Raw genomic sequence first — 27,724 nt, 5'->3', positions numbered from 1 at the left:
AATTCACACAGAGTCAAGACATAACCTACCAATTGTGAAGGTTAATTTCTCAGTTCATCAGGAAAAACAAATGTGTCAAAGCAACCCCTCCTGGCACACCCTCCTCTGGGAGGGCGCAGGATGGCAAGTGATACTGCCATAGTTTCCCCTTGGCCCAGCCATAAAAAGGAACACAGCCCCAACGATTCAGCCCCATTCAGCCTCTCTTGCTCAGGAAGGTCAATAAGCTAGCCCCTCCACTGGTCTCCTAGCCAGTTCTTCCCTATTCCTGGGAAGACCTTTCCATTCTCTGGAGACTTTCTCCCAGGCAGCTCTCACACCTGCCAGCCTATGCTCTCAGTGAATGTCTAATCAGGAACTAGACACCCGCAGCTGGCCTGTGCCAGCCGACTTGGCCTCACGGGACTCAGGCTGTTTCACTGTTGTTGTCGACTTCTAGGCTTAAGCTCCAGCCTGACCTCTGGGACCCTGTGCAGTGGGAGGGTCCCAGAGTTTGAGCTCCAGCCCGAGTCCAGAAGTCTACACAGCAATGCAGCCTGAGTCCAATAAGCCAGAGTCAGCTGACACAGGCCAAAAGAGGTGTCTAGTTGCTGTGTAGACATACTCTCAGTCAGCCTTGACTTACTAGGTCTCCCCTCCACTCTAGGGCCCATGTGCCCTCTTTAAGTCTAATCAGGAGGCAGCTAAAAAAATGCACTGGCGTCTTCCCTCTTAAAGGGCCAGTGCAACCCTGTGACAATGGAATTCCTCTTTTTTGGAGGGAGAAGAGCACTTATAAGAAAAGGTCAGTTGGAATGAATAAACTGATCACTGCCAATTCATAATTCAACATCTAGTGTAAAAAGAATTGTCTATTGTGACAGGGTCAGGCCAGATGGCTACAGGAGAGTGATAGAAGGCAGATATATTAGCCCCAGGTTAAGTAGGTCTCTTTTCCATGGGTAAGGTAACAGGGAAGGTTCCAGAACAATCAGGAACTTTCTGGAAACAATTAAGACAGGCTGATTAGAACACCTGCAGCCAATCAAGAAGCTGCCAGAATCAATTAAGACAGGCAGGCTAATCAGAGCACCTGGGTTTAAAAAGGAGCTCACTTCAGTTTGCGGTGTGCGTGCGAGGAGCTGGGAGCAAGAGGGCGTGCTGCTGGAAATCTGAGGAGTACAAACACTATCTGGCATCAGGAGGAAGGTCCTGTGGTGAGGATAAAAAAAGGTGTTGGGAGGAGGCCATGGGGAAGTAGCCCAGGGAGTTGTAGCTGTCACACAGCTATTACAGGAGCCACTGTAGACAGCTGCAATCCACAGGGCCTTGGGCTGGAATCCGGAGTAGAGGGCGGGCCTGGGTTCCCTCCATACCCCCAACTCCATACTTGATACCGGAGGAGTTGACCTGGACTGTGGGTTCCACCAGAGGGGAAGGTCTCTGGCCTGTTTCCCAATCCACTAGGTGGATCAGCAGAGACTGCAGGGATTATTGTTCTTCCTTTTCCCCATGCTGGCCAGTGATGAGGCTAACTGAGCGAACAGCAGATTTGAGCCACGAAAGTGGCCAAACTGAGGGCTGCCGTGAAACTCTGAGGTGAGCAAATCCGCCAATCATTGCAGGACCCACCAAGGTAGAGGAGGAACTTTGTCACACTATCTTAAGTCCATCCAAGAACTATTGTGCATGCCATTCTACTGTGAAAACTGATTGCATCAGACAGCACCTTCAAACTCACATTTAGTCCCTGTGTTTGTTCAAAGTCATATCTTCTTACTGTAGTGTCAAAAACAAACATTTAGTACTTTTTCCTTATTAGTATTATAGCATCAATACAGTCAAAAGAGGAAAGCATAGTCACTTTTGAAAATTTTGCCCAAGTGACTCATGAGCCTAAGTGCCATTTTCAAAAATCACAGGTTCCTAAGTGCCTAAGCTAGGTCTACACTTGGAAGGCTTTGATGATATAGCTATACTGCCAATGTGCTCAAAGCATGGGTGCAGCTACACTATTGCCGGTATAATTGCACCCACACAAGGAGATTCTGCTGGCACAACTATTTCTGTCACAAATTACATGTAATCCCCTGCACACACACACAGACCTAGGTATGCTGGCAAAAATCTGTAGTGCAGATCTGGTCTAAGTCTCATTAAAAATCCATGGGATTTAGGTGCCCAGCTGCACAGGCCATTTCTGAAAGTGGGACTTACAAATATTATAAAATATTTATCCTATATTCCCTTTGTGTGCATTGGTAGAATCGTAAGCAAGTTCAAACTGAAGTGCCAAAAAACAAACAAACAAACAAAAAAACCTACCAACCACGCAGCAATTACATTTGTGACATGTCAGTTGCACTGTAGGGACTGACCTTCACTCTCTTACCTGATTTGAAGTAACTGTGTTATTTAGTGACAGGCAAAGGGAATCCAATTTATATTTCAATTCCTAAGGGTCATCCACTCGCAGTACCTGGTAAAATTAAAAGTAGAAAGTAGAAATGTATTTGAGGGTCTTCCTGAAGTTGGCCTTTGATTTCTGAATATTTTAAAATAGCTGAACTATATACTTGAGTACTAATTTTAAGGATTGAATGCTGTTACATGTAGACAAAATCAATACTTAATACAGCACTATACAGAAAGGAAAAAACATATATACCAGTCTCTGACTGCAGAAGTTTGGTGGCTCACTTCACTTCTGACCAACTCCCCAAAATTCATCCCTTTATATAGCAGTAGGTCAAACAAAATCCTCTCATGCTTTGAATTTTATTTTGAATCAATAAGCCAAACAACATTTGTAACTAATTTAGCACTACCAGGACCATCAGTGGCCACAATTAACTCTTAATGAATGGATATTAATCAATGCATTACTCAGTGGTTTGCTATTATACTGATTCTAGTACACATCTGTTATAACAAATGCTCCCTCTCCATGTTGTTAATTACTAGAAACTTATTAATAACAGTGTGCATTTATAAGCATCCCTTATTACACAATCCTGTCCATTACAACACACATCTATTAGTTGCCAGGGGTCCGTTCCTGGACATCTGAACTAAATTAGCAAGGTGAGGGGAAAAAACAGATTAGATCATTAAGTACAGTCCAACTTGATTACAGGCATCCATTTATCTAAAATCACATACAAGATTCTGGGATTTTGGGCCAAGGAATCAAGAGAGTTTAATATACAAAAGAATCATAAGATTAATATTTACTAACAAAGCAAACATCTGATGTCTGTTCCATAATTTTTAGAGGCACATTAGTCTCTCCTCCTTCTAGTTCTTTCTGTCGTACTTTGTTCCCAAGCAGCCACAAAAACTGAAAGTAACTACATTCACTCCCTACTACTTTCACAGCCCATCAACACATTATTAAACTGTCATAGGCACAATATAAAAGACTTAAAAAGGAAAAGAGGAGGTTACTTACCTGTAACTGAAGGTTCTTCAAGATATCTGGCCCATATCTGAATTCCACTGAGGGTTATGCATGCACATCATGCATCAGAAGTCAGAGAATTTGAAAGTAGTGTCCACTGGTCTACGCAAATGCCCGGGCTCGCCTCATGCTTCCATCAGAGGCAATAAAGGGGGAGTGGATAGACCACACCTTTAGTTCCTTCTCCACTGTGAATTGACCAATCTGCAGCAGAGGGAAAGGTGGGCAGGAAGCGGAATACAGATAAGAACCACACATCTTGAAGAACCTCCACTTACAGGTAAGAATCCTCTGCTCCTTCTTCGAGTGATGGTCCCTATTGTATTCCACTGAGGGTAATTAACAAGCAGTACCTAAGTCGGAGGAAGGTGCAAGATTGAGGATGAAATGGTCATGTGGAGAACTGCCATGATGAAGGAAGCATTGACTGCAGAGTCCTGCACTAAGGTGCAATGTGCAGCAAAGATGTGCAAAGAACTCCGCCTGGTTACTCTACATATGTCTACAAGAAGCACATCCTGAAGGGAGGCCATGGTTGAAGCCTGAGCTCTTGTGGAGTGAGCCTGCAACCGTCAGGAGAGGTAGGCCTGACAACTGGTAGAAGAGTTTAATGCAAATCAAAATCCACTTCGAGATTCTCTTTGTGGAGATGGTTTGCCCAGAGTATCTCTGCTATTGCAACAAATAGTCTAGACGACTTCATAATTGGTTTCATTCTCTGCAAGTAGAATGCCAGAGTTTGCTGGATGTCGTGGGACTGGATAGACATTCCTCTGTAGTTGCATGCAGTTTCTGGAAGAAAATAGTAAGAGAATGGCTTTCCTGCTGCTCAATAGGATGTTGCACACTTTTGATGAACACGCCTGTTCTAGAAAAGATGCCCATCCACATACCACACTCTGAGGTAAAGCATCTGAGGATCGGGATGTCTGATTCTGCCATTGTGCTGTGTCAGTAGCTCAGGGAAAATGGGGATGGGAACTGGGGGACGAGTGGACATGAGGAGGAGGTTGGGAAACAGGAAATGTCTGGGCCAACAGAGGGTGATAAGGATGACTGTCGTCTGTCCCATCTGATCTTGTGGAGTACTCATGGCAGAAGGTGAAGAGGAGGGAAGACATAGTTGATCTGTCTAACCAGCAGAGTATGAGAGCATCATTCTAAGAATGGCAATCAATACCCCCGCAGAGCAGTATGTGCTGCATCTGTTGTTGATGGGGAGGCGAAGAGGTCCATGGCCGGAGATCCCCATTGATCGAAGATGTCGCGAACCACAGTGTTGAGAGTTCCCACTCATGGTTGATCACAAACCATTTGCTGAGTGAGTCTGTGATCACATTCTGAGTGTCCAGAAGACAAGCTGCAGAGAACAGGATCCAGTAGGCAATGCACCATTTCCAGAGGTTGACTGCCTCTATACACAGAGTGATGGATTTTGTGCCCCCGTTTGTGGATGTAATGAAACAGTAGTGGTATTGTCCAACATACTAAGAACATGATGGGACTGGATGGATGAGAGATATGCTTGGCATGTCCTCCTTACCACCTGGAGTTCTAGGATGTTGATATGCCTCCTCGATTCCTAAGGAATCCATATGTCCAGTGTCATGTGGTCTCCCATGTGTGCTCCCCATACTATGTGGGATGTGTCAGTGATGACTGTCCTGTCCAGGGAGGAGAGGAGAAAGGGGACTCCCAGGCAAATCTGCCGGGGATCCATCCACCACTGCACGAAAGAGAGTACCATGGGGGCAACTGTCAGCATAAGGTCCACGGTGTGCTACATGGGTGAGTAAACTCTCTGGAGCCATATCTGAAGGCAGAGGCGTATGTGCATGAGGCCAGGTTGCCAAGGAGGCATAAGGCAAGTCCTGGCTGGGGCAGAAGGACTGTTGACTACTTGGACTATGATTTCCTGTAGAGTCTGGAACCTGTCCCTTGGAAGGTAAGTTTGTGTTGATGAATCCCTCTATAAAGTCTTGGGATTGCGTGGGGATTCATTGTTGATTTTTCTATGTTGATGCAGACTCTGAGGGACGAAAGGAGTCCGTGCAACATGGAGGTTGAAAGCGGATCTTCCTCCCTGGATCACGCCGCTTGGAGCTAGTCATCTAGACAGGGGAATACAAGCACCACATAATGCCTGAGGTAGGGTACCACAATGGAGAAAATCCTTGGTGAATATCCTGGGAGCAGCAGTGAGTCCAAATGGCAAGACCTTGTATTGAAAATGTGGTGGACCAACTATGAACCTCAGGAACAATCCGTGGATAAGATGAATGCCTGCGTGAAAATAAGCATCTGGCATAGTGAGAGCCATAAAAAACAAGACAGTCTAATGATGGGGTGATTATTGCTAATGTGACCATAGGAAACTTGAGTTTGCGGATGAAGTGACTGAGATGGTGGGAGTTCCAAAATTGGTCTCCATGCATCTTTTTGGGGGGGAATCAGGAAATAAGTTGAATAGAAACCAGTCCCTTGATATTCTGGAGAAACCTGCTCTATTGCCCCTCTTTGTAGTAGGGAGTCCACCACTAAAGTGAGGATGCTGTTGTGAGAGTGGGCCCTGCGCCTCTAGTCAGAGAATTTTGACAGAAGTACCTGGCTGGGCTGCACATGCACTCTCCCCATCTCACACCTGCAGCGGCAGTTAACTAGTGCTGTGCAGCTGCGCCCCTTTCCCTCCCTCCCTCAGTCCCTTCTCTACTGCAGAGGACTTCAGTTAGAACTCCCAAGTAAAGGGGAGGAGAGTGGGTAGTGAAGCACCCACAGGAGGACACACACCTTGAAGAACATCAGTTACTGCAAAAAGTGAGTAACCCCCTCTTCTTTCTTCAAGTGTTGTCCCTGTGGGTACTCCACTTTAGGTGACAGTAGAGCAGTACCCCTCAGAGGGATGGAGGAGCTTCAGAGTTAGGTCTGAATGGATGATAAGATTGTCTCTCTCAGCCGAGTGACAGATGGTGAATCCTGGTCAATGACAGTGTTGTATGAATGTGTGAGATGATGTCCAAGTGACTGCTTTACATATGTCAGTAATAGGTACGTCATTCAAGAAGGCTATCAATGTTTCAACTGATCTTGTGGAATGTGTTTTGACTCATGATGGGAGTTGTAGCTCATGTTGACAGAAGCAAAGCTGGATACAACTTGAAATCCTTTTGGAAAGTCTCTGCTTAGATATAGGTTTGCCTTTAACCCCTCTGTAGTGGAGAGAAACAATTTAGGAGTTTTTCTGAATGGTTTGATCTGTTTGAGATAAAAGGTTAGTTTCCTTCTGATGTCCAGGGTCTGGAATGCTGCCTCTTGTCTGTTCCTGTGAGGTTTAGGGAAGAATGTGGGACGATGAATGGGTTGGTTGAGGTAGAAAGAAGAAGGACTTTAGGTAAATATGGAGGATGCGGTCTTAGGGTGACTTTATTCTTGAGAAAGATCATATATGGTGGGTACACCATAAGGGCCCCAAGATGTCCTACACGCCTTGCGGACACGATGGCAATGAGAGAGGCTACTTTCATGGAAAGGTATAGTAGTGAGCATGAAGCCAAAGGTTCAAATGGGATGCTTGTGAGAGATCGAAACACTAAAGTGAGGTCCCATGGAGGAGTTGGGGCTCTGGGTTGTAGGTAGAGATTGCGTACGCCCTGTAGAAATCTTTGGTAATTGGATGACCAAACACTGAAACCTCATCCACCTTATGGTGGAAGGTTGTGACTGCTGTCAGGTGTACTTGGAGTGAACTCACTGAGAGACCAGATTTCTTAGATGAAGTATGTAGTCCAGGACTAATGGCAGGGTAGACATGGAGGCTTCAATTTGTTTGTTTAGGTACCATGTTTGAAATCTCTTCCATTTGTGGAGGTATGTTGAGCGTGTAGTTGACTGTCTACTGTTTAACAAAATGTCTGACTTCCTCATAGCAGATCATCTCCTTGCCTTGGAACCACTGAGGAGACAAGCTCTCAAGTGGAGTATCTCCAGGTTCAGGTGCAAGGTCTGACCTATATCCTGTGAAAGGAGATTTGGAAGAAGTGGGAGGACATGTGGAGGGCATGCTGACATTCATTGTAGGTATGAATACCAGGTTTGCTTGGCGATGCAGTGGCTATCAGGATGACTTTGGCTTAGCTGGTCCTTGTATGACCACAGACAGCAACAGGGTACAAAGGAACGTATACAGGAGACGTGTGTTCCGTAGGATGAAAAAGGCATCGCCTGTGAATCTTGGTCCCAGGATCCTATTAAAGTTGCAAAGCGAAGAACTCAAACATTAGGAAATGTCAGAATTACCTGTGCACCCTTGGCAGCTTTGTTTCCCCTCCACGTCCAGGCCGCCCACCCTGGTTCCCAGTCCCAGTCTTCTCATACTGGGAGTCTCAGTTTCCTTCACCTCCCAGCTCATAGTTTGCCTTGCTGGCTCCCAGACCTAGTCTTTTTACTCAGTCTATCCCAGTCTCCACCCCCTACCAGCTCCAGTCTCCATCCCAGGATTCTTGTCTATTCCTCTGGTCCCCCCCAACATGTCTTACATCTGGCTCTTATCCCCTCTGCATTTGAGTCAGTCTTCTCCACAATGCTGCGGTGCCCGCAGTGGGGAGCATGTGTCATTGAGAACACTGAAGAAACAGGCTCCCTGCTCTCATTTCCAGTGCCTGGCCCTACCTCAGCCTAGAGCAACCATTACAGGGAAAGACTGTCTTCACTCCTGTAGCCTTAGGCTGAAGCATGCTCACTCACTCTGGAGACAGCACTTGTAGTCTGGTCACACGTAGAAGCTGCGAGAGGAAGAAGCATGTTCAGCTGCTCTATTGTCAAATCTATAGCCTGGTCAGCATTAGGAGCATTAGGAGCCTGGTCAGCATTTGGAGTTGTGAGGAGATGGTGCATACTCAGTATGGGCAGAATCTTCAGAGATTTTAGCTGTTAAGCTCTAACGAGTTTCCACTGAGCATGTGTGAACAACAATTTTTTAACGGCTTATAACTTGACCAAATTTGAGTGCATTTTCACGGGAACAACAAAAGATGTATCACTAATACAAAGCCACCTCCCTGCCAAGTTTCAAGTCCCTGCTCCAAGTCAGGGGAACACTAAAGCTTTCCTAAGAAAAGGTAACTGGGGATTTTTTCAACAGTGAAAAAAAAACTCCATTCTCTCTAGCTCCACTCTCAGAAACAGTTGAACTGTTTTGGTTGAAGTCTTCCAAAAACATTCAGACTGGGAAACCTTAGTAACAGGCAGTGCTACCTGCTCCATCTAGAATGAAAATTCACATAATCTTTATGAGGTAGCTTGATATTATCTTCATTTTACAAAAGGGGAATCTGAGACAGAGTGGCTTGCCCATAACAACCAAGGGCAAGTCCCCTGGCACCCAGAGTTGTGGTTTAGAACTCGAGAACATTTAGTTCAAGTCTAGCAGAAATAAGGCCTGAAGTTGATAAACTGCAAGAGTGCTAGCCTGAACTGGATCATACAGTAAGAATATTCAATAGGATGCTTTTCGCAATTATAGAAGGAAGGATAGTCTTGTGGTTGAGGCTCAGGACAGGGAACCAAGAGATCTGGATTTGCTCCCAATTCTGAGCAAGACACTTACAACTGTGGGGGAAATTACTGTTGACCTAACCCCTTCCTATTCTGCGGCACAATCTATGCACTATATGCAACATATGCAAGAGCTGTAACGCAAGAGGCCTACAGGCCTGTATACTGTAAGACGTGGCTTAAGCTAAAAGCATTTACGTATGCTGGGCTGTGGCACTTGACACAGATAATGGACTAGGCCAATCTCTAACTAGAAAAGAGCCAAAAGGGCCTCCAGAAGAGTCCCTAGCTGTCCATTATATGCACCCTCCAACCTGCAAAAGTCCCTAGTCAAAACGCTGCCACAGCAAACCACAGATCTTGATAATAACAAGGTGCGTCAGCACAGTGCTAATTATTAAACGGTCTTTCCATTATCTCCTCATAAGGCTTTATTAATAATGCGTGAGTGGTGAAAAATAACTAATAAGGAAATGTATCATTTGGCTTGGATTTGGACCGATATAAGACTGGTATTATAGGGGCAGAGTAGAGAGAGACCAGGGTGGCACCTGCGTGTGACCATCTCTGTCTCCCTCTCCCTGCATGCTTGTATTCAATAAAAGGCCTCAGATTATTTGAGCCAAACAGAAAAGGCCTCAGATTATTTGAGCCAAACAGAAACCGGAGGGCAGGGATAGGATACAGAAGGACCTAGACAAATTGGAGGATTGGGCCAAAAGAAATCTGATGAGGTTCAATAAGGATAAGTGCAGGGTCCTGCACTTAGGATGGAAGAATCCAATGCACCGCTACAGACTAGGGACCGAATGGCTAGGCAGCAGTTCTGCGGAAAAGGACCTAGGGGTGACAGTGGACGAGAAGCTGGATATGAGTCAGCAGTGTGCCCTTGTTGCCAAAAAGGCCAATGGCATTTTGGGATGTATAAGTAGGGGCATAGCGAGCAGATCGAGGGACGTGATCGTTCCCCTCTATTCGACATTGGTGAGGCCTCATCTGGAGTACTGTGTCCAGTTTTGGGCCCCACACTACAAGAAGGATGTGGATAAATTGGAGAGAGTCCAGCGAAGGGCAACAAAAATGATTAGGGGTCTAGAACACATGACTTATGAGGAGAGGCTGAGGGAGCTGGGATTGTTTAGCCTGCAGAAGAGAAGAATGAGGGGGGATTTGATAGCTGCTTTCAACTACCTGAAAGGGGGTTCCAAAGAGGATGGCTCTAGACTGTTCTCAATGGTAGCAGATGACAGAACGAGGAGTAATGGTCTCAAGTTGCAGTGGGGGAGGTTTAGATTGGATATTAGGAAAAACTTTTTCACTAAGAGGGTGGTGAAACACTGGAATGCGTTACCTAGGGAGGTGGTAGAATCTCCTTCCTTAGAGGTTTTTAAGGTCAGGCTTGACAAAGCCCTGGCTGGGATGATTTAACTGGGAATTGGTCCTGCTTCGAGCAGGGGGTTGGACTAGATGACCTTCAGGGGTCCCTTCCAACCCTGATATTCTATGATTCTATGATTCTATGATGGTGTGACTCGTTTTCCACAACACACTCTACCCTATAAAGTGGAAATACTGTTTAAGTTCATGGAGTAGTGAGAGGCTGAAGTCAGTGTTTGTAAAGCCATTTTGTGATCCTTTATTAACTTTCTGTACCTTTTTAGCATCTGCTAGGTTCAAGGACAGTCACTTGCAGATACTTATTTAGGCAAGTATTACAGACCTACATATACAGAGAGATGCAAAATGACAGTGACAATCAAAGGAATACAAAAGCCAAAATAAGATTCTGCAGAAAGAGTAAAAACAAAAAAAACCCCCAAACCCTGAATGTATATGAGGAAACCTAAATGCCAGATTTGAACAAGCACGTTTTACATACATGAACCTTATTCTTCCTCCAAATTAGGTTATGTTTTGTGAGTTATAAAATAATTTCACACTTACCGAAACCATGACAAACAAACTCATTGATCAAATTCATTATTAAGTTTGTGTAACAATGAAAATCACTTACTCTGATGGTATTTCGGACAGGAGGCTTCCCTCTTCATACAATCTGCAATATAACAAAAATTATTAGACACTAGAAGCCAACAGAAGTTGAGAATAGCACCCCCTAGTCAAAAGGAATTTTAACTTTATTACCTGTGCTTACCTCAAGCTAATTTGAGAGCTTCTGTTTATGGTTTGTTTTTGTTTTTTTAATAACATTTAGACCAGTGGAGTTTTATTTGTCCATCCCCTTCCATAGTTTACTACTTCATGCATATAGACAGGTAGTATTCTCTAAACTGCAGTTAAGTTATCAGGCTGTGGCTCTTCAAGACACTGTCAAAAAAACAGACCATATAGCTTAACTGGGCTTTGATTTATTTAGTTTAATAGTGCTTTAGAGAATATGGTTATCTTCTTGGAAGATTACCACTTTATTTCATCACCATCATTGGTACTTATTAACCCCATTTTGTATTTGCCTTTTCTCCTTTAAAACATCTAAACCTAAAAGCTTCTCTCTTTTGAGAGTGAGTGGGGAAGGAAAGGGAATTTTGTCCCCTTATACATGTCACCCTTGGTCTACATAGAGTTCTGCTTCTTCAGGTAGCAGATTGATTTGTTAGAGATCTCAAGGAACATATCTTCCTCCATAAGGCCTATGGTTAGCCACCTGCAAGTGCAGATCTAATACTGAATTAATACATTTGGAAGTTTCTACATCTCCTGGGTGTCTTGTTTTTAGAGATTCTCATCAGAAACTTTAGGCACTCTATCCAAGGGCTTTATATTAACAGAGCCTCATCCATATGTCATGTGGCTCATATAGATCACAGCATGGTGCTACAACAACAAACTGCCTTGAGATCAAACCAGGAAAATGTCTTGAACCTGTAAATTCAAGAAAAAAAACCTCCAAATCATTTCTCCAGAATCATCCTTATTGCCTTACCACACTATAAAAGTTAAAGGAAGGTCATTAATGATGCATAACTCCTAAGATTTATTTCCCATACTTCAGGGAAAGGGAAGAAGAGAGACTGGTTCATGACGAAAATACAGTGTAGAGTCTATGTTTACCAAGCAGTTGTATTTTTAAATTGTTGCAACTTTTTGGGGAGAAGGGTGGAAAAGTAGAAGACAGTGATCAGAATGGGAAAGTGTGTATCTGCAACATGTAAAACTGTCACATTTCTCTCGTCTACAAACAGAATTGTTGTAAACATGTAGGATATAAATATAGCTATGTGAGCGAGTGATTTTTGGAACACTGTGAAGCTGCGAACCTTTCCCCGGAATGGTCAAAGTTTTAATGCTTTCCATATTGAGTTATCAAACCCTCTTACTTTCCTTTTGTCAAACCATTTCCAAATTTTAGGAGCTTTACTAGTGGTTTCCTTTCAATTTGCTACTCACTGAAAATGAACAGTTTTTTCAAGCAAAAGGAAACTGACTTCCTATTTTGGCAGAGCCCAGCCACGACTGATTTTTCAAGCTACCAGCAGCCTTATCTTTGCCTCAAATATCAAAATGTTCATAATTCTTTAGATTGGGAGTAATAAAATACTGTTATTGGAATTTTTAGTATTTTTTGTTCTTTCCACTACAATTACAATGATTTCAGTAATCTTCACTCTAATATACTCTGTACTCTAGGGGTGGATCCAGCCTGCAAGCCATTTTAAGCCAGCCCACGAGCCAAACTAAGCTAAACTCAATTTAAGAAAAGGTATTTACAAAGGAAATCTACTATTAACATTAAACTAAACTTAAAAAAAAAGCATTACAACTATCAAACCAAACAAGTAAGTCTCAATATTGGATTGGAGGTTAAATCAAATCAAATTAATACAAAAATTAGTTAATCACTCCAAGGATTAAGGATTCCAAGAAGATGTCTACCTATTTGCTTATAAATCCCAACTAAAGATTTACCAGGCTCAATTAAATCTACAATTTGAATGATTAAACATCTTAATATGAAATCAAATTACCTAATGTCTGAATCACTATCTCAGAGCCAATTATAAAGCTTCCTTAAGACATCAGTTCTTATGTGGTAGCTAACCCTTTCTACTCCCCATATTTCCCCAAGAGATATTGATCAGAACACTTTTGATAAACAGAAGTTTGACAACTCTTATTTACCATAAATTACAGATGACAATCTGAATTTCTCAAGACTTTAAAACATAAAACACAGAACACACTTTAATGAATAATTTTGTGAGAAAGTATTTAAAGCTGTTTAACCCTGCAAAACATTTGAGGCCTTCCCCAGGTGGACTTTGTGGGTGTTATCATGCACATAGCCACACTTTCACATCCTACCCTAAAAAACCCACCACGAAAGAAGACTTGGACATCTGCAACTAAAAAAAAAAAAAAAAAAAAAAAAAAGGGGGGGGGGGGAGACAAAAGGAGGTTTGCCAACTCTTCATTCAGCTCTGAGTCTTCTGGTCTCTCAGAGTAAGAGCTAGAACTGCAGACAAGGATCCAGATGGTGATGTTCTCCTGGCACAGTGCTTCTTGCTAGCAGTTCTTTGGGTGCAGAGAAAGAATTTGGTTAAAAGCCTGGAGTGGCTTGTTTGTTGACATCATAACTTCTCCCCAAGCTCTTAGGATTTCTGAAATGTCAGTCTTCCTTCAGATGGCTTGTTGACCTGTAAAGTCAGGTTTCTCAAACTCACCCTTGATTCTTAATAGTTTGTGAACTTTGCTTCCTCCACCTTGCATTGCCTTTCTCTTTAGACAAATCAGGTGTGAAACATACTGTGCAACTTGGTCCAATCAAAATTAGGTTATCCTTAGCAAGAGTTGTGTCTGAGTTAATGACTACTTGGTTTCTGAACAACAGTCTCAACAAATTATTTAACCAAAGATTATCAATCAGAGATTAGTACAGCACTATACAGAATACAGCAAGAAGAGATGCATTATCACCCTTGATGTGATAAAGAGCTGGCTCTGTGTCTCTTCTTCACTGCAACTGGTGGGAAGCACAGTTTCATTCCCGAAGTTCCAAAAACACTGTCATTATATCGGGTTTTTAAAACAAAAACCCTATATAATTCTTTGCCAAAAGAAACATACGTTCTGATTTCATTTCTTATACATTCTCAGTTTACCTGATTTGTGTGTGAAGGCATAATTATTTACAGCTGAGAGGACTAACAATTCACCAAGATAATATCTTTCAGTGGGTCTTTCTTCCCCCATAATCATAATCATTCCCTAATAGGAAACATCTGTTTAACAATCATCCGTCATCAGTTTCCCAGGTTTATATATGCTTATGTAAGGATTATATAATTTATTTCTTTTAAGGGAATGGTTTCTAAGACTATCTGGAGTTTTACAGACATGGAGATGCCAAGGATTCTTAGATACAGCCTAATACATACAATTCCTGAGTAGGGTTATTTACAGGTCAAGAGCTAGTATTCTGGGCTTTAGAATTCAAACACACTCTCTGCTAATATCAAAGATTCTAAAGAATAATTTATTTATATGTTAATGAAATATGCAGAAAGAAAAGGACTAAAAGGGTTAATATTTACTAACAGGTAGGTATTAACACAAGCATCAATTTGTAAGAGCCCCACTTAAATCAATGATGCAAAAAAATTTGGTGTTATTTGTATCTCAAAGACTATAGGTTTGTGACCTCCGAAAAACATTAACAAAAGCAACATGTGACCACTTTTAAGGAAGCTAGCATGGTCTCATGTGAATGAAAAGTCATAAGATGACATTGTATCACCAGTTTAAGGACACAAAAAATACATAAAACGGTATAAAAATTGCTGATTGGGAAAAACTAGCAACAAAATATACTCTCCATTCATCAGCAAAATTCAAAAGTTCAAACTTATGATCAGTTCCATCATCTACAGTTTCTCCTCCACTAATTTAGAACCAGACAATTGATCTTATCAGCAAGGCATTTATGCAGTAAGCTTCTTATGCCGCATTATAGATCAAACAGCTTATCTTTTGAAATCAACATCTTGATAGAAAAAAATCTTTTTAAGCTTAGAATGAAACTCATTTGAAACACAGAAGACTTAAATTAATATTTTAGCTGAGGTTTGTATATCCACACATGCTATTCTCCTCAAAACATTTCAGAATTAGGGACCAAGAACATTTCAGTGTTTTGTGACACACAAATCTCAGATCATATCTGCTACTATCTTACATCTGGCTCCGTCAAACACACTAGATGCTAAATCTCACACCACATTCTGCACAGTCCAACCCCAGAAACTTGAGATCCTCAAAACACTTGTTTTGATGAGATGACTGATGTTGGCATTGCTATCCCATCTGCATTGGATCCAGCTAGCTCACGAAAGCTTATGCTCAAATAAATTGGTTAGTCTCTAAGGTGCCACAAGTACTCCTTTTCTTTTTGCGAATACAGACTAAAACGGCTGTTACTCTGAAAGCTACACCCTTGTTCTCCAACTGCCTCTCCTGCTTCCTGGATGCCTGGACTCAGATTACTTCAAATTGCTGGGTTCTCAGCACAGCAGAACTGGGTTACACCATCCAATTCCCAGACAGCTGCCGTGGCACCAGGTGAAGTCCTGGCAACAACTCCCCGATGCTTGAAGGCACCAGTGGTGCCAAGTCTTGCCCCTCTGGGGACGCCGGTACCAGTAGGGTAAGTAGGTCCCTGGCTGCTGCGAATGCCTCAGGAGTCGACAATACTATGAACTGTGCAGTATGCTGTCTGCTCCGAGGAAGCTGTTCCTGTGCCAGTGGAGCTTGCGGCAGCACTGGAGTTGCAGCGACCTGAGTTGCAGTTCTGGGAGAGAAGAGCAGGTCTCACTCTCACGGTCTTTTTGCCTTTGGCATTGGGGACTGACTCTTCTCTTGGTGCTTACGGTGCTTCTTCTTAGGCACCGGGGAAGACAATCGGTGCTGTGAATCCAGAGGTTGGGAGAGCTGTTTGGTGTGAAGTTCAAGCGTGGCTCCAAGGCAGGTCTTAAGGCTGCCTCCATGAGGAGGACCTTCAGTCTTGCTGCTCAGTCCTTTTCAGTTTGCGGTCTGAAGTCCCTGCAGATTTGGCAGTAGTCCTTCCTATGAGATTCCCCCAAGCACTTGAAACAGCTCGAGTGCGGGTCTGTCATAAATATAAAGGGAAGGGTAAACACCTTTAAATCCCTCCTGGCCAGAGAAAAAACCCTTTCACCTGTAAAGGGTTAAGAAGCTAGGATAACCTCGCTGGCACCTGACCAAAATGACCAATGAGGAGACAAGATACTTTCAAAGCTGGAGGGGGGGGGAGAAACAAAGGTTCTCTCGGTCTGTGTGAGGCTTTTGCCAGGAACAGAAAAGGAATGGAGTCTTAGAACTTAGTAAGTAATCTAGTTAGATATACGTTAGACTCTGTTTTGTTTAAATGGCTGATAAAATAAGTTGTGCTGAATGGAATGTATATTCTTGTTTGTGTCTTTTTGTAACTTAAGGTTTTGCCTAAAGGGATTCTCTATGTTTTGAATCTGATTAGCCTGTAAGGTATTTACCATCCTGATTTTACAGAGGTGATTCTTTTACTTTTTCTTCTATTAAAATTCTTCTTTTAAGAACCTGATTGCTTTTTCATTGTTCTTAAGATCCAAGGGTTTGGGTCTGTGTTCACCTATGCAAATTGGTGAGGATTTTTATCAACCCTTCCCCAGGAAAGGGGGTGTAGGGTTTGGGAGGATTTTTTGGGGGAAAGACGTTTCCAAGCGGGCTCTTTCCCTGTTATATTTTTGTTAGATGCTTGGTGGTGGCAGCAATAAAGTCCAGGGGGGAAAGGAAAAATAGTTTGTACCTTGGGGAAGTTTTAACCTAAGCTGGTAAAAATAAGCTTAGGAGGTTTTTCATGCAGGTCCCCGCATTTGTACCCTGGAGTTCAGAGTGGGGAAGGAACCTTGACAGGTCACTCAAAGGAACAGACTTACCACAGAAGGCGCAGGGCTTGAAACACAGCGACTAAGGTATGCCCTGGAACTGGGGATGCAAATTACCCCACTAGCTAAGCACGGAGGCGTCCAAAACTATTAAATTTAACCTCTCCGAACACATATATACACAAAACACTCTACTATAGCTGTGACCATAGCGGTAACTGTAAGTTCGTCTGACGACTTACTCCAGTGACTATGCTGCATTATCTCTCCCACGCATACTCAGAATCTTTGTTCATCTCTCTCCTCAACTGTCCCTCTCTCTCAACTACCAGACTGACCTTTATACCGTTTTTCAATTCTATTTTTAGACAGGACAGCATCCTACTTATTTACCTTCTTTTGCTAATTGTCAGTTCTATTTTTAGACTTGCAACCGTTATTTACCTCAGTGTTATGATCTTAAGTCATTGTTTACCACCCTTTTACTGCCAATTCTCTATTTAGCCCAATGCGATCTGCAGTTTCCATCTAATGGTGGAGTGACTATTACTTATTGAAAATTGAAGCCAGGGACACAAAACAGAATCTGGGGACTTTCACTGGCATCAGTCCTAGTTTTAGTAATGCTGATCACAAACTACTGCCTGTAAGCCTTGCACTGCTAATATTATCCTATCTCAGTACAGCAAAGCCTAAATCCCTCTGTGAGCATTACTTACTTGCCCTGTGCATGTTCCAAGTTAATAAATTATAACAAATTTTATCAGTATTATAGCCTGCTGCAGGAGACCCTCATTGAGAAAAAGGTTGGGGTCTGGAAGTCAGAGCCAGAAGGCTGAGCTCCAGCTAGGAAGAGCAGGGAGTGGTAGCTTCACAAAGAACAGACTGTGACAGAAGAATAGCTCTGGGTGTGATGGAAGATTCCAGAGCCAAGTATGAACTTTGTGTGTGGGGTGGACTTTATTTTGAGACCTTGAGGATTGTACTTGATTTTTTTTGTTATTAAACCAGTTCCAGGCAGGGATGGTGGTAGTCATGAGGCTGTTTGGAGTTCTTAAAGGGCCCTGAAGAGGGGAAATAGAGGCATGGTGCCTCAAAGCCACCACTGGCCATAAGAGTGCGCTTTGGAGACAGCTGAACTTGTTATAGGCTTAAAAAAGTCCCCAACTTCTGTGAATCTTGAATCTTCTAGCTGTCAAACAACTCTATTGATCTATGACCCTTCCCTCTCATATTTCACTAGTACAGCTGGGACAACAGACAGTTCTCACTGAGTTAACATTTTTTAATGGATCCCCATTTCATCATCATTTCAGAAAACATCTGCAATAACAACTGGTGATTGAAAAGGAACCAGCCCTGCTCATATTTCTGTAGACACCTTTAGCAGTTTGAGTGGCCTCTTTCCTAGACATCTGTTTTCCCATAGACTTGGGCTAGCAATAATGAAGTACAGTCCAATATTCAATATGAAATTCCTAAATACAGGTCATTCACAGATTATAAACCAACACTTTGGCCTTACAACTTATACACATTCTTTGCTAATACCATGAAGATTTTGGGAGAATGAATAATATGGGAATTTAAAATACAAAAAGGGAAAGAGGACTAAAAGGATTAATATTTACTATCAGGTACTAATACCATCAATTGACAAACTAAGGTTCAGCTAAAGTACAAAGAATTATAGATATAAGCATTATGACTTTGGTTCATGCATAAAGGATCATGGGAACCTGGTTCAACTGCTAACAGCAATGATGACTGAACAACCTAGAGGTCATCTTCTGTCTAGCAACTCTTTCCCCCTTTACATTGCTTCTTTTGTTGCTGCTTACAAAGAGAGGACAGGACGAGTGGCAACACTTGTTGCTTCTTCTGATGAGGCTGCGTCAAATCTAAGAACTGATTAGGAGATCTAAACTTTCATTCAAACCTCACCATCACAGGTGCAGTCTTCATAATGCACGGTAAAGCAGGTCCTCCACACTGGACTGTGTTTTCACAGACAGATGATGACATGAGCCAAGAGTGTCAAGAACAATCATAGATGCCACAGTTCTACATTGGGTCAGATGCATTAATAAGGAGGACTTTGGGCAACATCATCCTCTGCCAGTTACTGGATCACCTGACCAAACAGCAGAAGATAACCTGGATTCCTATGTTCCTGATCCCTCTCTGTCAAGTCATCATTACTGGCGCTAGATACTATTTTTGTCCTTGATATCAGACACGACTGAAGAGTTAGAAGCTCAGTGGATTAAAATGACTTGATAATTGACCGGCCATGTGCCCTCTAACAAGTCATTTCGCCTCTCTGTGCCTTCGTTTCCTCCTCCATGCATTGTCTGTCTTTTTTATTTAGAATGAAAAGCTCTTTTGGAGGCAGGGATGGTCTCTCACTATGTGTTTATACAGTGCTTCATGCAAATGGGCCATGATTTCAGTTGCGATCTTTAAATGTTACCAGAATACAAAATAAATTTTAAAACCAACAAAATTCTGCTGAGACACAATAAAGTCAGCTGCAACCAACACTGATATTAGCTAGATGTCCTGTGGGTTACTTTTCCTTTCATTCAAAAGTGTTCAAGAAAAAAAACCTTTTTTAAAAAAAGTAAGATTCTATGTTTTGTATCTACTAAACAAGACAACACAACAGTTGTTGAAATTGCCTGTAACTGTCTGGTGGTGACAGATGTAAAGACACTGGAGCTTCCTGGTAACTGGGATTGGAGAAAGCCACATCATTCTCAAACACTGACATGTCACTTGGCATATTAGTTAAGAATGTCAGGAAGGAACAAGCTCTGTCTGCAGCAGGAAATGGTCCTGACCTTGTGGGGTAACCTAGTAACTGTTTGAGCCATAGTTTAAGTTAGAGAGCAGTGCCAATGTCGTTATTTCGGTGGGGGTGGGTGGTTCATCACCAGAGCACAAAACACACTGGCCTCATATCCCCATGGATTTCCCTACACAAGGCCAATTTCCGGTTGCCCTGTTAAGGCAGCTTTCAAGGTACAAAGATGATGAAATGAAGACTGAGAATCTGGTCTTTTCTCTGCCATGCTTGTGTTCTCTCTCACACACACATTCTTCTCCCCACCCTCCCCTCCCACCAACCTGGCTTCACTCCACTTCCTGTCATTGATCATAATGTATCTTTTTCTGCATTATTTACAGCTCTTCCCTTTTCTCTCACACTCTCCCTATCAGTAGTGTTCTTTACCTCTTCGCCTATATTTCTCCTCCTCCCTTTATCACCAAGCCTCACTCACCTTTTGACAGTATAAAAATGTTGGTTACGTATGATTATTTACAGTTGTATGCCAACAAAAAGTCCTAGAAAAGATGCAGTTAAACCATCAAAAAGTCTTTTTGCCACTATAGCTTATTTAGTTTGGGTAAATGGTATTAAAAATAACAAAACAAAAAACACAACCCCACCCCACCTGCCAGCTGTGCCTGTTAGCTGTGCCTCCACTATGAGATTGTGCTGGTACAGCTGTACCTTTCCTAGAGCAGTGGTTCTCAACTAGGGGGCCCCAAGCAGGTTATAGGGAGTCCGCCAAGCAGGGCTGGCATTAGACATGCTGTGGCCAAGGGCAGAAAGCCAAAGCCCCACCGCATGGGGCTGAAGCCTGGGGTTCCAAGCCCTGCCACCCAGAGCTGAAGCCAGAGCAACTTAGCTTCACAGGGCACCCTGTGGCGTGGGGCCGCAGGCAATTGCCCTGCTTGCTACCCCTAACGCTGGCTCTGCCTTTTATATGCAGGAAAACAATTATTGTGGCACAGTTGGGCTGTGGATTTTTTTTATAGCATGTTGGGGGGCCTCCAGAAGAAAAAGGTCGAGAACCCCTGCTCTAGAGGACAAAGCTTCATTCTCCCACTTCTCACTTTCAATCACTTTCCCTCACATCAACCCCTTCAGTCACCCCACCTTCAAGGTCTGCTCCTAGAGATGCCATCTGTCCAGGGTTTTTTTTTTTGTACCTCAGAGATGGCAATACGATCGTCACCAGCCTTACAGTAAAACGGGCAATGTCTGTAGGCTGCTCTGGTCCTTTGTTCCCTTCCAGAGAAAAGAACAGTGTCTCCTTAAGATACCATAGTCAAAATAAGATGACCTAATTGTAGACACCATTTTTAAATTACAGTATCCTCTTCTGCAGCCGTAGTGGAGTATTTTCTTGATTTCCGATCATTGCTTCAAGTATGAAAAACCAAGTGAAAGGGAAAAGCTAAGTCTCCGCATTTCAAGTAATTAACAAAACCCAAGTTGATAGGCGAGATTTAACATAGGCCAAAACACTTAGGTTTAGTCATTGAAATCTTTATTTCAACATAAAAGCAATAACTACTTACACATAAGTCCCTGCAGAGGTATGAAGCAGGACTGAAGACAAGATGGAGGAGCTGCAGCAGTTTTTTATATTCTTTCGCCATGTGGTCTTTCTTGCTTTGTTCCAAAGACAAGCATTGCATCACATGGCATGGAAAAAACCTCAGAGTTCTGTCCATAGGCATGTCCCTGCATATCTTGCTGAGTCACAAGGTGTGTCTGCCTTCTCTCAATGGGTCAGTTGTATAGCTGATGGTCCTTAATGGGCCATCAAGCAGGCTAGGCAGAGATGACACCAACTTGTCTGGGGTGTCACCCAGAAGCATGGCATAAGTTTGAAATACAGACAACAAAGAGCCAATACTTATATCTTTAAATATAAAAATGATACATACAAACAGATAGCATAATCATAACCAACAAACCATAACCTCATCTTAGACACCTTATTTGACCCCCTTTATACAAGATTTGATGCCACTACAGGACTGTGGTTGCAAAAATGTTCTATACAGTCCCAGTTCAAGTCAATAACATCACACCCCCAACGCAAAATTTAATGCGGGAAGGGATGATACAAACATACCTGACTGCATCCCAAGAGCTCCCCATCCTTGGTTTTGTCTTACTACAGCTAGTATGGGGTTAGAAGCCATACCAGTGTATAACAAATGGTTTATCAAACTCATGTTCAGTAACATGATTGAATCTCTTTACAAACGCAAGATAAAACTTGGTTAGAACAATAGCGGATTGAATCTGCTTTTGAAGCATGGTTCCTGCAGGTCTCATGTGATCTTGCCAAGAGCTAAAGAACATAGCTACTTTATCCATACAAGCTCTGGCAAATGTTTGAAACACAATTAACATCAAGTCAATGTAGAAATTAATGTTGTCCATAGTACAGAAATCTTGGCATTTAACCATGAAAGCAATATGGTAGAGTGCCTCAGTTTCCCCTTTCATACAGCACATCAGGTTTGGAATGTCTTTTCCCCTGTGAAAAGTTCCAAGACTGTTTACAGGCATTAACTGTGCAACAGTAGCATTACAAGGCCTTTTAACATAAAGTGTGTTCTTATGTATCACGCTTAACATGTTCAAGGGATTTTCCAAAAGATTAGCACATTGCATACTTTTACAATTCTTGGTAATAGCAACACATTAGTTACAAAAATCACCATTAACAATAACATATTTATTGCCAGTGTCCATCTACGATCATGTCTGTCTTGCCACACCTCTGGCTCAATACCATTGGGGTTTGGACCTTTTAGGGTCACCCTGTGGCTTCCCTTTGAAAAAATATTTGTTTTCCTTTTTGTTCTGTAGGATCAAATCTTGATCTCTCTTGCTTAATAGAATTCACTGGCTGATTGGGTGTGCTCTCTATGTTAACAACTATTAGCAAGTCTTTCCTCTCCAAGCCAGTCAGGTAATTTGCATTACCACAGACACTAGCTTTTATATTCCTAGCTGCTACCAATTTCAAGACTGGACACTCATTCTTCCCTTCAACAGGATGGGGTTCTTTCCCCCCACACCTTTTTCTTAGAAGGTTGAATACTGAAACTTCCTGCTCACAGGAATTCCTTTGCTGGCTAGGTGTGTTCACCAACTGCAGACCCTGAAGCACAGACTGCTCACTTAAAGAATTAGCATGCAGACAATCCTGTCCCAACACCACTGTCTTCCCAACAAACTGGCCACAAACAGCCACTTGGTCATAGGGCTGTTTAAATTCCTTAACAACCTTTACTCCATCTGAGACCTTCTCAAAGCTATTCACGCTGGATCTTTCAAAAGGAAAGTCAGTGGATCCATTCACCACAGACAATTTCTGGCTGTTTGGAACTGAAACTTCCTTAATTAACTCACTTTCACACCCTTCAGCTACAGCAAACTGCTTGCAAAGACTACCATGAGGATTCCTTTCCCCAGGAACTTCTTTAAGCGACAATTCACCCCTCACAGAAATTTTGCCTTTACCCTCTTCACCTACAGCTTGCTCTAAAGGAACACTTTTCTGAGCACCAACAGACTCTTTCTGGGTCTCACTTACATCCAGAATTACCTCTGGCCCATCAGGCGGATTCCTACACAATCCCCTTTTGGGCAAACGTATAAACTTCCTAGATAAAAGCATTCTCCTTCCCTTTGCCACCCACAAGTTCAGGAATCTTTCCCTCTTGCTACAAGTTTCCACACCATCAGCAGGTAACACAATCAAATCACCTTTATGCTCTCCTTGTGCCCTGGCTAGGATATCGCCCTGATTTGACCGAGTTCCTATACTCTTTCCCAACACCACATTAGCAACAGGTAAAATACAAGCACCAGAATTGTCTGGTCTCTGGGATTTTGCTAGGACACTAACTGGATGCAACCTAGTTACAGTGCCACTCTCCCTAGCAGACACAAACTTAGGACCATTCCCTTCCTGGGCTTTAGTTGAATCCAGAACCAACTCTGAGACAACTGCACAATTCTCAACCATCACAGGCTGAAAGGCACCTTCTGTCTGCTCCACAGACAAAGAAGAGCCAGAGACACATTCTCCTTTACCAGACACACAGCTTGGAATCTCATTTCCCTTGTTCCAGCGCACAGGGCTGTTCATAGACAACTGGTTGGAGACCAGGGTAGCTCCCTCCATAGGCAAGTCAATACCCCTGACAGACACAGGTACATTTCCTTCGCTGTCACAATTCTCCACACAGGCAACAGGTAAGGTACAGGGGGGACACTCATCTTCCACTATCCTCGCCTTCCCAAACTGCTGACTAGACAAGGCCATCAGCTCACAAGGCTGCCTAGGCTCATCCAAACTTTCCTTATCAGGCACATTGCCACTCCCCACAGATAAACTGCTGCTCTTCTCACTACTTCCAGCAAATCACAATTACCGTTTTCAGGTTAACTTTTACAAGCTATACTAGCCAACAATCCATCATCCATCAAAAATCTACCCTTTCCTTTCTCATTTAGGGTTTTAACCTGACCATCCACTTTAATCTGCTCCTGAGAAACATTGTCCTGACCAATGAGTTCTTTCTGTGCTTGATCTAATTCCAGATTAACTTCTGAGACATTAGACAGACATTCAGAAACTTCATTCACAGACAAACAGCTCTTTTCCTCAGACAAACATTTGGAGAAACCCTCCTCAGGCAAATCTTTGCCCATAACAGACACAGATTTAAAATCATTTCTTTCCTGTGACTGGCTACATGGACTGAACAAAGCTTGAATATTTTCCCCAATCAAAAGACCCTTAGGCAATAACTTCCTTACACCAGCTATAACTTCATGCTTAGTACCATTCCATTCAAGGTGGATTCTAGCTAAAGGAACACTTACAGTAAACTCACAGAGAACAACAACTTTCACACTCTGATTTGGTAAGTAATCTTCCTCTTTGACTAGATCTGCTTTAACAAGAGTGATGTTAGAAGCCATAATTTGCCCTATACAGCTTTTACTACTGACAGTTACACTCTCTATGAATTTTTCATTACCATTCCCAGACATAGCATTGACACAATTTATGGAGCCACCCTCTACTGAACTCACAGTAACAGCATTTACATAAAAGGTGGCAGTGTTGGGGTACATTTGGTTACACCCAGACAACTGCTCAGAGTTATACAACACACCAACATTGTTATATACTGGACTTTCAAGAGGATACAATTTCTGCTGTTCTTCCATTGCTTTTTTGACTTGGAGCTGAAGTATTTCCACTTTTGCCTTAGCTTCTAGTTCCTGGAATCTAATTTCTGCCAGTCTTTGTTCATGCTCGAGTTGCAGTTTACCTGCTGCCTTTTGCATTCCAATTGCTTTTGCAGCTTCTGTAGCATCAGGTAAGGGCTGTGCTCCTGCCTTCTGATCACTGGCCATTAACAGATTTCTCAGTTCTTGATTTGTAGCTTTCTTTCTAAAGCTTATCCCCTTTTCTGAACACAAATCTTCCAGGGCTTTTTTGCCAAGGCCCTCATATGCTCTTCACTCCCCATTGCAACTGCTTTTTAACCAACCAAACTCTCAATACTAAAATTCAAATTTGGATAGCGTGGAGTTCTGACCCAAAGTTTAATTGACCTAGTTCTGTGGATCCTTGCACGAGTACGCCACTGTAACGAAGCTGGTTCTGGTGGGACCCAACAGAGTGCCAATTCAGGACAAATTGCTTAAAGCAGGACAGTTACAGCCCAAGGCTGGGGTTTCTATGCATACCAAGGCAAACCAAACAGAGAAGACTTTGGTCTCACCCCACTGGCTAACCACAAGTCACATAAGCAATTCCCTTAGACACTCCAGTTTCCCAATATCTCCGCCAGTGCCACTCGTTATGGGGATGAATGGTTATGAAAACCAATACCCCAGTAAAAGAAAAAAGGTTCTCTCGATCCCAAAGGGCCAAGCCCCAGACGCAGGTCAATATACAAATCAGATCTTACCAATCCTTTAGAATCTAAAATCTAAAGGTTTATTCATAACAGGAAAGAGATATAGATGAGAGCTAGAATTGGTTAAATGGAATCAATTACATACAGTAATGGTAAAGTTCTTGGTTCAGGCTTGCAGCAGTGATAGAATAAACTGCAGGTTCAAATCAAGTCTCTAGAGTACATCAACAGCTGGCATGGGTCATCATTCCTTTGTTTAGAGCTTCCGTTTGTAGCAAAGTCCCTCCAGAGATATGAAGTAGGATTGAAGACAAGATGGAGGAGCTGCAGCAGCTTTTTATATTCTTTCGCCATGTGGTCTTTCTTGCTTTGTTCCAAAGACAAGCATTCCATCACATGGCATGGAAAAAACCTCAGAGTTCTGTCCATAGGCATGTCCCTGCATACCTTGCTGAGTCACAAAGTGTGTCTGCCTTCTCTCAATGGGTCAGTTGTATAGCGGATGGTTCTTAATGGGGCCATCAAGCAAGCTAGGCAGAGATGACACCAACTTGTCTGGGGTGTCACCCAGAAGCATGGCATAAGTTTGAAATACAGACAATATAGAGCCAATACTTATATCTTTAAATACAAATTTGATACATACAAACAGATAGCATAATCATAACCAACAAACCATAACCTCATCTTAGACACCTTATTTGACCCCCTTTATGCAAGATTTGGTGCCACTACAGCACCATGGTTGCAACAATGTTCTATATGGTCCCAGTTCAAGTCAATACTGTCACAACAGCTTTGAAATTTTACTACACAGAAGAAAAATGCAGCTTTTAACCATCTTAATTTAAATGAAACAAGCACAGAAACAGTCTCCTTACCATGTCAATTTTTTTAAACTTTCCTTTTTTTTTTTTTAGTAGTTTATATTTAACACAGTTCTGTATTTGTTTTTACTGTCTCTGCTGTTGCCTGATTGCATATTTCCAGTTCCAAATGAGATGTGTGGTCGACCAGTCAGTTCATAACTCAGGTGCTCGTAACTGAGGTTCTACTGTATTTTCATAATGTATCGCTTTTCTAATTTATTTCCACTGATCATGCATGCTGACCAGGCCATCTACCTACAGTGACTTAGTAAGGACTTCCTGTTTTTTGCATAATAGCCCTTTGGCAATACATTCTGTACATCCATTGTACTGATAACTTCCTCTTATCTATAAAATATCCTCCAACTTGGATACGTTCTATGGTCAAAACATCACCTTGGTCCTACGCCACAGCTGCAAGCATCAAGCAAGCTTACATAAGGACAAGTCAGTGAGGCAACACGCATGCCAAACAAAGACTAGGCCGAAACTAGCCAGCTTACACATAAGTAGCATCTTGGCCCCAACAAAGTGACAAAGAGAATGTTACTCACCTCATGCAGTAACTGAAGATCTCTGAGACGTGTCCCCCTGCGAGTGCTCCACTTGAGGTGCCAATGCGTCCTAGCACTGCTGATCGGAGATTTTCGGTAGCAGTGCCAGGTTGGGATGTGCGTGCACAGCAGCTGTCTGGCTGTGCCATTCGCGATTCCACCAGGGCTCATGCGTCCCAATCCCCTCAGTTCCTTCTCTACTGTAGAGTCCTTACTGCAAACTCTGAAGTAGAGGCGAGGAAGGTGAGTAGTTGAGCACGCACAGGGACACACGTCTCTAAGAACCTCAGTTACTGCACAAGGTGAGTAACCTTCTCTTCTTCGAGTGCTGCCCCTGTAGATGCTCCACTTCAAGTGAATGTAGAGCAGTGCCCTCATGAGGATGGAAGGGACTTTGGAGTGGAGTTTGTAGCTGAGGCTAGTATAGTGAGACCTAGACGTGTGTCCAAGCTTGAACCGAAAGCGATTGCACAGTGGTTCGCAAATGTGTCTTCAGAGGCCCAGGTGCCTGTCCTGCAGATGACTAGAATGGGAACATTGTACACAAATGCTATGGAGGTAGCTAAAGCTCTTGCCGAGTGGGCTCTGATGCCCAGAGGGGCTCCACTGTTGTGTAGTGAACAACATGTATGGATACAGCTGGATGTCCATTTGGAT

General features: G+C 42.7%; 1 protein-coding gene across 4 annotated transcripts in view; it reads right to left on the bottom strand.

The window, feature by feature from the left end:
* RESF1 (retroelement silencing factor 1) overlaps nt 1–27,724 on the bottom strand; it is a 54,366-nt gene that overhangs the window by 11,160 nt on the left and 15,482 nt on the right. For 2 of the 4 annotated variants that reach the window (XM_077827793.1, XM_077827821.1), the window contains exons 2-4: nt 11,145–11,317; nt 11,004–11,045; nt 2,372–2,458 (exon numbers count right to left, since the gene is read on the bottom strand). The gene's annotated coding sequence lies outside the window, so the exon portion shown is untranslated. Of the gene's footprint in view, nt 1–1,720; nt 1,759–2,371; nt 2,459–11,003; nt 11,046–11,144; nt 11,318–27,724 lie in introns of all 4 variants that reach the window. The other 2 variants (XM_077827811.1, XM_077827801.1) reach the window with 2 other exon arrangements.

This window comes from Eretmochelys imbricata, chromosome 1, assembly GCF_965152235.1.
Source record: "Eretmochelys imbricata isolate rEreImb1 chromosome 1, rEreImb1.hap1, whole genome shotgun sequence".
Classification (NCBI taxonomy): Eukaryota; Metazoa; Chordata; order Testudines; family Cheloniidae; genus Eretmochelys; species Eretmochelys imbricata.
The sequence above is the reverse complement of the archived record's forward strand: the minus strand, read 5'-3'. Positions and strand labels throughout refer to the sequence as shown.